Raw genomic sequence first — 15,784 nt, forward strand, 5'->3', positions numbered from 1 at the left:
AACAATTATTACTAATTATTGACAGTTGCGTGAATATAATTACTACACTCTGTAAAACCAACCACAATTGCTAGGTAAACTATTAGTACTAATTATTTACAGTTGCGTAAATATAATTACTAATTATTACCACACTGTAAAACCAACCACAATGGCTAGGTAAACTTTTATTACTAATTATTTATAGTTGCATAGTATACTTACTAATTATTACCACACTCTGTAAAACCAACCACATTGGCTACATAAACAATTATTAATAATTATTTACAGTTGCGTAAATAATTACTACACTCTGTAAAACCAACCACATTGGCTAGGTAAACAATTATTACTAATTATTTACAGTTGCGTAAATATAAATACTAATTATTACCACACTGTAAAACCAACCACAATGGTAAGGTAAACTTTTAATACTAATTATTTACATTTGCGTAAATATAATTACCAATTACTTCCACACTCTGCAAAACCAATCACAATGGCTAGGTAAACTATTATTACTAATTATTTACAGTTGCGTAAATATAATTACTAATTATTACCACACTGTAAAACCAACCACATTGGCTAGATAAACAATTATTACTAATTATTTATAGTTGCATAGTATACTTACTAATTATTACCACACTCTGTAAAACCAACCACATTGGCTACATAAACAATTATTAATAATTATTTACAGTTGCGTAAATAATTACTACACTCTTTAAAACCAACCACATTGGCTAGGTAAACAATTATTACTAATTATTGACAGTTGCGTGAATATAATTACTAATTATAACCACACTCTGTAAAACCAACCACAATTGCTAGGTAAACTATTATTACTAATTATTTACAGTTGCGTAAATATAATTACTAATTATTACCACACTGTAAAACCAACCACAATGGCTAGGTAAACTTTTAATACTAATTATTTACATTTGCGTAAATATAATTACCAATTACTTCCACACTCTGCAAAACCAACCACAATGGCTAGGTAAACTATTATTACTAATTATTTACAGTTGCGAAAATATAATTACTAATTATTACCACACTGTAAAACCAACCACATTGGCTAGATAAACAATTATTACTAATTATTTATAGTTGCATAGTATACTTACTAATTATTACCACACTCTGTAAAACCAACCACATTGGCTACATAAACAATTATTAATAATTATTTACAGTTGCGTAAATAATTACTACACTCTTTAAAACCAACCACATTGGCTAGGTAAACAATTATTACTAATTATTGACAGTTGCGTGAATATAATTACTAATTATAACCACACTCTGTAAAACCAACCACAATTGCTAGGTAAACTATTATTACTAATTATTTACAGTTGCGTAAATATAATTACTAATTATTACCACACTGTAAAACCAACCACAATGGCTAGGTAAACTTTTAATACTAATTATTTACATTTGCGTAAATATAATTACCAATTACTTCCACACTCTGCAAAACCAACCACAATGGCTAGGTAAACTATTATTACTAATTATTTACAGTTGCGAAAATATAATTACTAATTATTACCACACTGTAAAACCAACCACATTGGCTAGATAAACAATTATTACTAATTATTTATAGTTGCATAGTATACTTACTAATTATTACCACACTCTGTAAAACCAACCACATTGGCTACATAAACAATTATTAATAATCGTTTACAGTTGCATAAATAATTATTACTAATTATTGACAGTTGCGTGAATATAATTACTAATTATAACCACACTCTGTAAAACCAACCAGAATTGCTAGGTAAACTATTATTACTAATTATTTACAGTTGCGTAAATATAATTACTAATTATTACCACACTGTAAAACCAACCACAATGGCTAGGTAAACTTTTATTACTAATTATTTGTAGTTGCATAGTATACTTACTAATTATTACCACACTCTGTAAAACCAACCACATTGGCTACATAAACAATTATTAATAATTATTTACAGTTGCGTAAATAATTACTACACTCTGTAAAACCAACCACATTGGCTAGGTAAACAATTATTACTAATTATTTACAGTTGCGTAAATATAATTACTAATTATTACCACACTGTAAAACCAACCACAATGGCTAGGTAAACTTTTAATACTAATTATTTACATTTGCGTAAATATAATTACCAATTACTTCCACACTGCAAAACCAACCACAATGGCTAGGTAAACTATTACTAATTATTTACAGTTGCGAAAATATAATTACTAATTATTACCACACTGTAAAACCAACCACATTGGCTAGATAAACAATTATTACTAATTATTTATAGTTGCATAGTATACTTACTAATTATTACCACACTCTGTAAAACCAACCACATTGGCTACATAAACAATTATTAATAATTATTTACAGTTGCGTAAATAATTACTACACTCTTTAAAACCAACCACATTGGCTAGGTAAACAATTATTACTAATTATTGATAGTTGCGTGAATATAATTACTACACTCTGTAAAACCAACCACAATTGCTAGGTAAACTATTAGTACTAATTATTTACAGTTGCGTAAATATAATTACTAATTATTACCACACTGTAAAACCAACCACAATGGCTAGGTAAACTTTTATTACTAATTATTTATAGTTGCATAGTATACTTACTAATTATTACCACACTCTGTAAAACCAACCACATTGGCTACATAAACAATTATTAATAATTATTTACAGTTGCGTAAATAATTACTACACTCTGTAAAACCAACCACATTGGCTAGGTAAACAATTATTACTAATTATTTACAGTTGCGTAAATATAAATACTAATTATTACCACACTGTAAAACCAACCACAATGGTAAGGTAAACTTTTAATACTAATTATTTACATTTGCGTAAATATAATTACCAATTACTTCCACACTCTGCAAAACCAATCACAATGGCTAGGTAAACTATTATTACTAATTATTTACAGTTGCGTAAATATAATTACTAATTATTACCACACTGTAAAACCAACCACATTGGCTAGATAAACAATTATTACTAATTATTTATAGTTGCATAGTATACTTACTAATTATTACCACACTCTGTAAAACCAACCACATTGGCTACATAAACAATTATTAATAATTATTTACAGTTGCGTAAATAATTACTACACTCTTTAAAACCAACCACATTGGCTAGGTAAACAATTATTACTAATTATTGACAGTTGCGTGAATATAATTACTAATTATAACCACACTCTGTAAAACCAACCACAATTGCTAGGTAAACTATTATTACTAATTATTTACAGTTGCGTAAATATAATTACTAATTATTACCACACTGTAAAACCAACCACAATGGCTAGGTAAACTTTTAATACTAATTATTTACATTTGCGTAAATATAATTACCAATTACTTCCACACTCTGCAAAACCAACCACAATGGCTAGGTAAACTATTATTACTAATTATTTACAGTTGCGAAAATATAATTACTAATTATTACCACACTGTAAAACCAACCACATTGGCTAGATAAACAATTATTACTAATTATTTATAGTTGCATAGTATACTTACTAATTATTACCACACTCTGTAAAACCAACCACATTGGCTACATAAACAATTATTAATAATTATTTACAGTTGCGTAAATAATTACTACACTCTTTAAAACCAACCACATTGGCTAGGTAAACAATTATTACTAATTATTGACAGTTGCGTGAATATAATTACTAATTATAACCACACTCTGTAAAACCAACCACAATTGCTAGGTAAACTATTATTACTAATTATTTACAGTTGCGTAAATATAATTACTAATTATTACCACACTGTAAAACCAACCACAATGGCTAGGTAAACTTTTAATACTAATTATTTACATTTGCGTAAATATAATTACCAATTACTTCCACACTCTGCAAAACCAACCACAATGGCTAGGTAAACTATTATTACTAATTATTTACAGTTGCGAAAATATAATTACTAATTATTACCACACTGTAAAACCAACCACATTGGCTAGATAAACAATTATTACTAATTATTTATAGTTGCATAGTATACTTACTAATTATTACCACACTCTGTAAAACCAACCACATTGGCTACATAAACAATTATTAATAATTATTTACAGTTGCATAAATAATTATTACTAATTATTGACAGTTGCGTGAATATAATTACTAATTATAACCACACTCTGTAAAACCAACCAGAATTGCTAGGTAAACTATTATTACTAATTATTTACAGTTGCGTAAATATAATTACTAATTATTACCACACTGTAAAACCAACCACAATGGCTAGGTAAACTTTTATTACTAATTATTTATAGTTGCATAGTATACTTACTAATTATTACCACACTCTGTAAAACCAACCACATTGGCTACATAAACAATTATTAATAATTATTTACAGTTGCGTAAATAATTACTACACTCTGTAAAACCAACCACATTGGCTAGGTAAACAATTATTACTAATTATTTACAGTTGCGTAAATATAATTACTAATTATTACCACACTGTAAAACCAACCACAATGGCTAGGTAAACTTTTAATACTAATTATTTACATTTGCGTAAATATAATTACCAATTACTTCCACACTGCAAAACCAACCACAATGGCTAGGTAAACTATTACTAATTATTTACAGTTGCGAAAATATAATTACTAATTATTACCACACTGTAAAACCAACCACATTGGCTAGATAAACAATTATTACTAATTATTTATAGTTGCATAGTATACTTACTAATTATTACCACACTGTAAAACCAACCACATTGGCTACATAAACAATTATTAATAATTATTTACAGTTGCGTAAATAATTACTACACTCTTTAAAACCAACCACATTGGCTAGGTAAACAATTATTACTAATTATTGACAGTTGCGTGAATATAATCACTACACTCTGTAAAACCAACCGCAATTGCTAGGTAAACTATTAGTACTAATTATTTACAGTTGCGTAAATATAATTACTAATTATTACCACACTGTAAAACCAACCACAATGGCTAGGTAAACTTTTATTACTAATTATTTATAGTTGCATAGTATACTTACTAATTATTACCACACTCTGTAAAACCAACCACATTGGCTACATAAACAATTATTAATAATTATTTACAGTTGCGTAAATAATTACTACACTCTGTAAAACCAACCACATTGGCTAGGTAAACAATTATTACTAATTATTTACAGTTGCGTAAATATAAATACTAATTATTACCACACTGTAAAACCAACCACAATGGTAAGGTAAACTTTTAATACTAATTATTTACATTTGCGTAAATATAATTACCAATTACTTCCACACTCTGCAAAACCAATCACAATGGCTAGGTAAACTATTATTACTAATTATTTACAGTTGCGTAAATATAATTACTATTATTACCACACTGTAAAACCAACCACATTGGCTAGATAAACAATTATTACTAAAGATTTATAGTTGCATAGTATACTTACTAATTATTACCACACTCTGTAAAACCAACCACATTGGCTACATAAACAATTATTAATAATTATTTACAGTTGCGTAAATAATTACTACACTCTTTAAAACAACCACATTGGCTAGGTAAACAATTATTACTAATTATTGACAGTTGCGTGAATATAATTACTAATTATAACCACACTCTGTAAAACCAACCACAATTGCTAGGTAAACTATTATTACTAATTATTTACAGTTGCGTAAATAATTACTACACTCTGTAAAACCAACCACATTGGCTAGGTAAACAATTATTACTAATTATTTACAGTTGCGTAAATATAATTACTAATTATTACCACACTGTAAAACCAACCACAATGGCTAGGTAAACTTTTAATACTAATTATTTACATTTGCGTAAATATAATTACCAATTTCTTCCACACTGCAAAACCAACCACAATGGCTAGGTAAACTATTACTAATTATTTACAGTTGCGAAAATATAATTACTAATTATTACCACACTGTAAAACCAACCACATTGGCTAGATAAACAATTATTACTAATTATTTATAGTTGCATAGTATACTTACTAATTATTACCACACTGTAAAACCAACCACATTGGCTACATAAACAATTATTAATAATTATTTACAGTTGCGTAAATAATTACTACACTCTTTAAAACCAACCACATTGGCTAGGTAAACAATTATTACTAATTATTGACAGTTGCGTGAATATAATCACTACACTCTGTAAAACCAACCGCAATTGCTAGGTAAACTATTAGTACTAATTATTTACAGTTGCGTAAATATAATTACTAATTATTACCACACTGTAAAACCAACCACAATGGCTAGGTAAACTTTTATTACTAATTATTTATAGTTGCATAGTATACTTACTAATTATTACCACACTCTGTAAAACCAACCACATTGGCTACATAAACAATTATTAATAATTATTTACAGTTGCGTAAATAATTACTACACTCTGTAAAACCAACCACATTGGCTAGGTAAACAATTATTACTAATTATTTACAGTTGCGTAAATATAAATACTAATTATTACCACACTGTAAAACCAACCACAATGGTAAGGTAAACTTTTAATACTAATTATTTACATTTGCGTAAATATAATTACCAATTACTTCCACACTCTGCAAAACCAATCACAATGGCTAGGTAAACTATTATTACTAATTATTTACAGTTGCGTAAATATAATTACCAATTACTTCCACACTCTGCAAAACCAACCACAATGGCTAGGTAAACTATTATTACTAATTATTTACAGTTGCGAAAATATAATTACTAATTATTACCACACTGTAAAACCAACCACATTGGCTAGATAAACAATTATTACTAATTATTTATAGTTGCATAGTATACTTACTAATTATTACCACACTCTGTAAAAGCAACCACATTGGCTAGAAAAAAAATTATTAATAATTATTTACAGTTGCGTAAATAATTACTACACTCTGTAAAACCAACCACATTGGCTAGGTAAACAATTATTACTAATTATTTACAGTTGCGTAAATATACTTACTAATTATTAACACACTGTAAAACCAACCACAATGGCTAGGTAAACTTTTAATAGTAATTATTTACATTTGCGTAAATATAATTACCAATTACTACCACACTCTGCAAAACCAACCACAATGGCTAGGTAAACTATTATTACTAATTATTTACAGTTGCGAAAATATAATTACTAATTATTACCACACTGTAAAACCAACCACATTGGCTAGATAAACAATTATTACTAATTATTTATAGTTGCATAGTATACTTACTAATTATTACCACACTCTGTAAAACCAACCACGTTGGCTACATAAACAATTATTAATAATTATTTACAGTTGCGTAAATAATTACTACACTCTGTAAAACCAACCACAATGGCTAGGTAAACTTTTATTACTAATTATTTACATTTGCGTAAATATAATTACCAATTACTACCACACTCTGCAAAACCAACCACAATGGCTAGGTAAACTATTATTACTAATTATTTACAGTTGCGAAAATATAATTACTAATTATTACCACACTGTAAACCAACCACATTGGCTAGATAAACAATTATTACTAATTATTTATAGTTGCATAGTATACTTACTAATTATTACCACACTCTGTAAAACCAACCACATTGGCTAGATAAACAATTATTAATAATTATTTAGAGTTGCGTAAATAATTACTACACTCTGTAAAACCAACCACATTGGCTAGGTAAACAATTATTACTAATTATTTATAGTTGCATAGTATACTTACTAATTATTACCACACTCTGTAAAACCAACCACATTGGCTACATAAACAATTATTAATAATTATTTACAGTTGCGTAAATAATTACTACACTCTGTAAAACCAACCACAATGGCTAGGTAAACTATTATTACTAATTATTTACAGTTGCGAAAATATAATTACTAATTATTACCACACTGTAAAACCAACCACATTGGCTAGATAAACAATTATTACTAATTATTTATAGTTGCATAGTATACTTACTAATTATTACCACACTCTGTAAAACCAACCACATTGGCTAGATAAACAATTATTAATAATTATTTACAGTTGCGTAAATAATTACTACACTCTGTAAAACCAACCACATTGGCTAGGTAAACAATTATTACTAATTATTTACAGTTGCGAAAATATAATTACTAATTATTACCACACTGTAAAACCAACCACATTGGCTAGATAAACAATTATTACTAATTATTTATAGTTGCATAGTATACTTACTAATTATTACCACACTCTGTAAAACCAACCACATTGGCTACATAAACAATTATTAATAATTATTTACAGTTGCGTAAATAATTACTACACTCTGTAAAACCAACCACATTGGCTAGGTAAACAATTATTACTAATTATTTACAGTTGCGTAAATATAATTACCAATTACTACCACACTCTGCAAAACCAACCACAATGGCTAGGTAAACTATTATTACTAATTATTTACAGTTGCGAAAATATAATTACTAATTATTACCACACTGTAAAACCAACCACATTGGCTAGATAAACAATTATTACTAATTATTTATAGTTGCATAGTATACTTACTAATTATTACCACACTCTGTAAAACCAACCACATTGGCTACATAAACAATTAATAATAATTATTTACAGTTGCGTAAATAATTACTACACTCTGTAAAACCAACCACATTGGCTAGGTAAACAATTATTACTAATTATTTACAGTTGCGTAAATATAATTACTAATTATTACCACACTGTAAAACCAACCACAATGGCTAGGTAAACTTTTCATACTAATTATTTACATTTGCGTAAATATAATTACCAATTACTACCACACTCTGCAAAACCAACCACAATGGCTAGGTAAACTATTATTACTAATTATTTACAGTTGCGAAAATATAATTACTAATTATTACCACACTGTAAAACCAACCACATTGGCTAGATAAACAATTATTACTAATTATTTATAGTCGCATAGTATACTTACTAATTATTACCACACTCTGTAAAACCAACCACATTGGCTACATAAACAATTATTAATAATTATTTACAGTTGCGTAAATAATTACTACACTCTGTAAAACCAACCACATTGGCTAGGTAAACAATTATTACTAATTATTTACAGTTGCGAAAATATAATTACTAATTATTACCACACTGTAAAACCAACCACAATGGCTAGGTAAACTTTTATTACTAATTATTTACATTTGCGTAAATAATTACTACACTCTGTAAAACCAACCACATAACAGTAAAAGTCGGAAAAAAAGTCGGAAAAAAAAGTCGGAAAAAAAAGTCGGAAAAAAAAGTCCAAAAATTTCTAGAACAAAACAAAGCAGTTTTTCTGTTTTTTTCAATTGTGCCTTCTCCCCCCAAAAGGGGAAGATGCTGGGCCGGTCCCGGAAGTAGTGCAGTACCGGGTCGACCCGTGGCAGAGTTGGAGCAAGCCCCGAACACTCCGCCGCGCTACAAAAATCAGTTTAATATCATGGGTACAATTAGAACCCGTAACAGATATTAAGCTGTTAAGAACAGATACTACACAAAGAGAAGTTTATTGACTTCCAAACTGATAGAGCATGATACATTGACAATGTGAACCACAATATACATACACTTATATGTAAAGGATACCGAATAATGTGCCAATACAATACAGATGTAAGTCACTTTACATTAACAGTCTTATCTTCGTATCAGAGTCTGCTTATCCTTTATACAATTTCAATCAATTGGTACAAAAAAGGGATATACAATAATAATGGGAGAACCACTCAAATCTCTCCATCCCAATGCACTAGAAGGGGAAAGGGAAAAAAAAGGGGGGGGGGATGTACATGCATACATGTTATGATCCAACGCGCGTTACATGTGGTCATCAATACAACAATGTCGGCATCGTTAGCCCATTTGGTCTCACAACAAAGAACCGTGTGTGCCAACGCTGCAGAAACCGCGCCTCTCCGTCTAGTTCGAGCCGCTCTGACAGGTATTCCCAGAGCAGGAGGCGCAGGCTCTGCAGCGCCGGGTACATGGCTCGTACTGGCTGCCTGCGTGCTTCCGCCAGGCAGCGGCGCTTCCACAAGACAAAAAGGGTACATGCCACAACTAGCCGCGCGAATGCACCCCGCGGTTGGTTTCTCCGCACCGAAAACATACGGTTGTTGCAGAAACAGCGTCGGTCCATCGTTTTTTGTTTGTAGCACTTGAGCTATGGTTTACCAAATCTCGACACATCCCTTGAAGGGGATTCTTAATCAAACCATTCTTTATTGCCTCAAATAATAGACTCACATGCAATGACACGCGGAAAAAGTAACCCAAGGTGTCACTGCATGCACGAGGCGCCCAACAATGCAGTAGGACAGGCATTGAGAGGATTGCTGTTAGGCACATGGATAGCAGTGAGCTCGAATGAAAAAAGTTTGTTGGCCTCATCTTTGAGTTGTGATTGTCCTCCCCCAAAAACCGAGAGTCGCTTAGCTAGTCCCGGAAGTAGTGCAGTACCGGGTAGACCCGTGGCAGAGGTACAGCAAGCCCAGAATGCTCTGCCGCATTACAAAAAATAGTATAATGTCAGGGTTACAAATTACAACTGGCAACTGATATCAAGCTGTTAAAACAGTGTTTTCCAGAAATGTTTTGTACATTTGCAAGCAATGCTTTATTGCAGATACCTACTGCTATTAAGGCAAAAGCCTTTATTGCCTCATAGTTGTCGTTAGCAAAAGTGTCACATTTTTGCCACAGCACTTATTGGTCGCGAAGGGAAGACGTCGTGGAGGTGTCGACCAATCACAGAGCAACACCACAGTATGTGCAAATGCATAGCTTATATGTCCATATGTCAATCAATGAGCAGTTACTAATTAAAAAGGAAATAAATAAGTAAATAATTATTTATATGCTATGTCCTGGTTATTGCACTAATTACTCAATATTGGCTAGGTAAACAATTATTACTAATTATTTACAGTTGCGAAAATATAATTACTAATTATTACCACACTGTAAAACCAACCACATTGGCTAGATAAACAATTATTACTAATTATTTATAGTTGCATAGTATACTTACTAATTATTACCACACTCTGTAAAACCAACCACATTGGCTACATAAACAATTATTAATAATTATTTACAGTTGCGTAAATAATTACTACACTCTGTAAAACCAACCACATTGGCTAGGTAAACAATTATTACTAATTATTTACAGTTGCGTAAATATAATTACTAATTATTACCACACTGTAAAACCAACCACAATGGCTAGGTAAACTTTTAATACTAATTATTTACATTTGCGTAAATATAATTACCAATTACTTCCACACTCTGCAAAACCAACCACAATGGCTAGGTAAACTATTACTAATTATTTACAGTTGCGAAAATATAATTACTAATTATTACCACACTAAAACCAAACACATTGGCTAGATAAACAATTATTACTAATTATTTATAGTTGCATAGTATACTTACTAATTATTACCACACTCTGTAAAACCAACCACATTGGCTACATAAACAATTATTAATAATTATTTACAGTTGCGTAAATAATTACTACATTCTTTAAAACCAACAACATTGGCTAGGTAAACAATTATTACTAATTATTTACAGTTGCGTAAATATAATTACTAATTATTACCACACTGTAAAACCAACCACAATGGCTAGGTAAACTTTTAATACTAATTATTTACAGTTGCGTAAATATAATTACTAATTATTACCACACTGTAAAACCAACCACAATGGCTAGGTAAACTATTATTACTAATTATTTACAGTTGCGAAAATATAATTACTAATTATTACCACACTGTAAAACCAACCACACTGGCTAGATAAACAATTATTACTAATTATTTATAGTTGCATAGTATACTTACTAATTATTACCACACTCTGTAAAACCAACCACATTGGCTACATAAACAATTATTAATAATTATTTACAGTTGCGTAAATAATTACTACACTCTGTAAAACCAACCACAATTGCTAGGTAAACTATTATTACTAATTATTTACAGTTGCGTAAATATATTACTAATTATTACCACACTGTAAAACCAACCACAATGGCTAGGTAAACTTTTATTACTAATTATTTATAGTTGCATAGTATACTTACTAATTATTACCACACTCTGTAAAACCAACCACATTGGCTACATAAACAATTATTAATAATTATTTACAGTTGCGTAAATAATTACTACACTCTGTAAAACCAACCACATTGGCTAGGTAAACAATTATTACTAATTATTTACAGTTGCGTAAATATAATAACTAATTATTACCACACTGCAAAACCAACCACAATGGCTAGGTAAACTATTATTACTAATTATTTACAGTTGCGTAAATATAATTACTAATTATTACCACACTGTAAAACCAACCACATTGGCTAGATAAACAATTATTACTAATTATTTATAGTTGCATAGTATACTTACTAATTATTAACACACTCTGTAAAACCAACCACATTGGCTACATAAACAATTATTAATAATTATTTACAGTTGCGTAAATAATTACTACACTCTTTAAAACCAACCACATTGGCTAGGTAAACAATTATTACTAATTATTGACAGTTCCGTGAATATAATTACTAATTATAACCACACTCTGTAAAACCAACCACAATGGCTAGGTAAACTTTTATTACTAATTATTTATAGTTGCATAGTATACTTACTAATTATTACCACACTCTGTAAAACCAACCACATTGGCTACATAAACAATTATTAATAATTATTTACAGTTGCGTAAATAATTACTACACTCTGTAAAACCAACCACATTGGCTAGGTAAACAATTATTACTAATTATTTACAGTTGCGTAAATATAATAACTAATTATTACCACACTGTAAAACCAACCACAATGGCTAGGTAAACTATTATTACTAATTATTTACAGTTGCGTAAATATAATTACTAATTATTACCACACTGTAAAACCAACCACATTGGCTAGATAAACAATTATTACTAATTATTTATAGTTGCATAGTATACTTACTAATTATTACCACACTCTGTAAAACCAACCACATTGGCTACATAAACAATTATTAATAATTATTTACAGTTGCGTAAATAATTACTACACTCTTTAAAACCAACCACATTGGCTAGGTAAACAATTATTACTAATTATTGACAGTTGCGTGAATATAATTACTAATTATAACCACACTCTGTAAAACCAACCACAATTGCTAGGTAAACTATTATTACTAATTATTTACAGTTGCGTAAATATAATTACTAATTATTACCACACTGTAAAACCAACCACAATGGCTAGGTAAACTTTTATTACTAATTATTTATAGTTGCATAGTATACTTACTAATTATTACCACACTCTGTAAAACCAACCACATTGGCTACATAAACAATTATTAATAATTATTTACAGTTGCGTAAATAATTACTACACTCTGTAAAACCAACCACATTGGCTAGGTAAACAATTATTACTAATTATTTACAGTTGCGTAAATATAATTACTAATTATTACCACACTGTAAAACCAACCACAATGGCTAGGTAAACTTTTAATACTAATTATTTACATTTGCGTAAATATAATTACCAATTACTTCCACACTCTGCAAAACCAACCACAATGGCTAGGTAAACTATTACTAATTATTTACAGTTGCGAAAATATAATTACTAATTATTACCACACTGTAAAACCAACCACATTGGCTAGATAAACAATTATTACTAATTATTTATAGTTGCATAGTATACTTACTAATTATTACCACACTCTGTAAAACCAACCACATTGGCTACATAAACAATTATTAATAATTATTTACAGTTGCGTAAATAATTACTACACTCTTTAAAACCAACCACATTGGCTAGGTAAACAATTATTACTAATTATTGACAGTTGCGTGAATATAATTACTACACTCTGTAAAACCAACCACAATTGCTAGGTAAACTATTATTACTAATTATTTACAGTTGCGTAAATATAAATACTAATTATTACCACACTGTAAAACCAACCACAATGGCTAGGTAAACTTTTATTACTAATTATTTATAGTTGCATAGTATACTTACTAATTATTACCACACTCTGTAAAACCAACCACATTGGCTACATAAACAATTATTAATAATTATTTACAGTTGCGTAAATAATTACTACACTCTGTAAAACCAACCACATTGGCTAGGTAAACAATTATTACTAATTATTTACAGTTGCGTAAATATAATTACTAATTATTACCACACTGTAAAACCAACCACAATGGCTAGGTAAACTTTTAATACTAATTATTTACATTTGCGTAAATATAATTACCAATTACTTCCACACTCTGCAAAACCAACCACAATGGCTAGGTAAACTATTATTACTAATTATTTACAGTTGCGTAAATGTAATTACTAATTATTACCACACTGTAAAACCAACCACATTGGCTAGATAAACAACTATCACTAATTATTTATAGTTGCATAGTATACTTACTAATTATTACCACACTCTGTAAAACCAACCACATTGGCTACATAAACAATTATTAATAATTATTTACAGTTGCGTAAATAATTACTACACTCTGTAAAACCAACCACAATGGCTAGGTAAACTATTATTACTAATTATTTACAGTTGCGAAAATATAATTACTAATTATTACCACACTGTAAAACCAACCACATTGGCTAGATAAACAATTATTACTAATTATTTATAGTTGCATAGTATACTTACTAATTATTACCACACTCTGTAAAACCAACCACATTGGCTAGATAAACAATTATTAATAATTATTTACAGTTGCGTAAATAATTACTACACTCTGTAAAACCAACCACATTGGCTAGGTAAACAATTATTACTAATTATTTACAGTTGCGTAAATATAATTACTAATTATTACCACACTGTAAAACCAACCACATTGGCTAGGTAAACAATTATTACTAATTATTTACAGTTGCGTAAATATAATTACCAATTACTACCACACTCTGCAAAACCAACCACAATGGCCAGGTAAACTATTATTACTAATTATTTACAGTTGCGAAAATATAATTACTAATTATTACCACACTGTAAAACCAACCACATTGGCTAGATAAACAATTATTACTAATTATTTATAGTTGCATAGTATACTTACTAATTATTACCACACTCTGTAAAACCAACCACATTGGCTACATAAACAATTAATAATAATTATTTACAGTTGCGTAAATAATTACTACACTCTGTAAAACCAACCACATTGGCTAGGTAAACAATTATTACTAATTATTTACAGTTGCGTAAATATAATTACTAATTATTACCACACTGTAAAACAAACCACAATGGCTAGGTAAACTTTTAATACTAATTATTTACATTTGCGTAAATATAATTACCAATTACTACCACACTCTGCAAAACCAACCACAATGGCTAGGTAAACTATTATTACTAATTATTTACAGTTGCGAAAATATAATTACTAATTATTACCACACTGTAAAACCAACCACATTGGCTAGATAAACAATTATTACTAATTATTTATAGTTGCATAGTATACTTACTAATTATTACCACACTCTGTAAAACCAACCACATTGGCTAGATAAACA

The 15,784-nt window shown here is 29.2% G+C and overlaps 1 non-coding gene and 1 pseudogene across 1 annotated transcript; both read right to left on the minus strand.

Moving 5' to 3' along the window:
• Positions 1–9,486: 9,486 nt before the first annotated feature.
• Positions 9,487–9,676, minus strand: LOC146171123 (U2 spliceosomal RNA). The gene has a single exon (XR_014702889.1). It is a non-coding gene; the product is annotated as a U2 spliceosomal RNA (small nuclear RNA).
• A 900-nt stretch (positions 9,677–10,576) lies between these two features.
• LOC146171124 (U2 spliceosomal RNA) lies at positions 10,577–10,747 on the minus strand (annotated as a pseudogene).
• Positions 10,748–15,784: the final 5,037 nt, after the last annotated feature.

Source organism: Amblyomma maculatum, unplaced genomic scaffold, assembly GCF_055883805.1.
Source record: "Amblyomma maculatum isolate TAMU_Amacu unplaced genomic scaffold, ASM5588380v1 scaffold_23, whole genome shotgun sequence".
In the NCBI taxonomy this organism is placed as follows: domain Eukaryota; kingdom Metazoa; phylum Arthropoda; class Arachnida; order Ixodida; family Ixodidae; genus Amblyomma; species Amblyomma maculatum.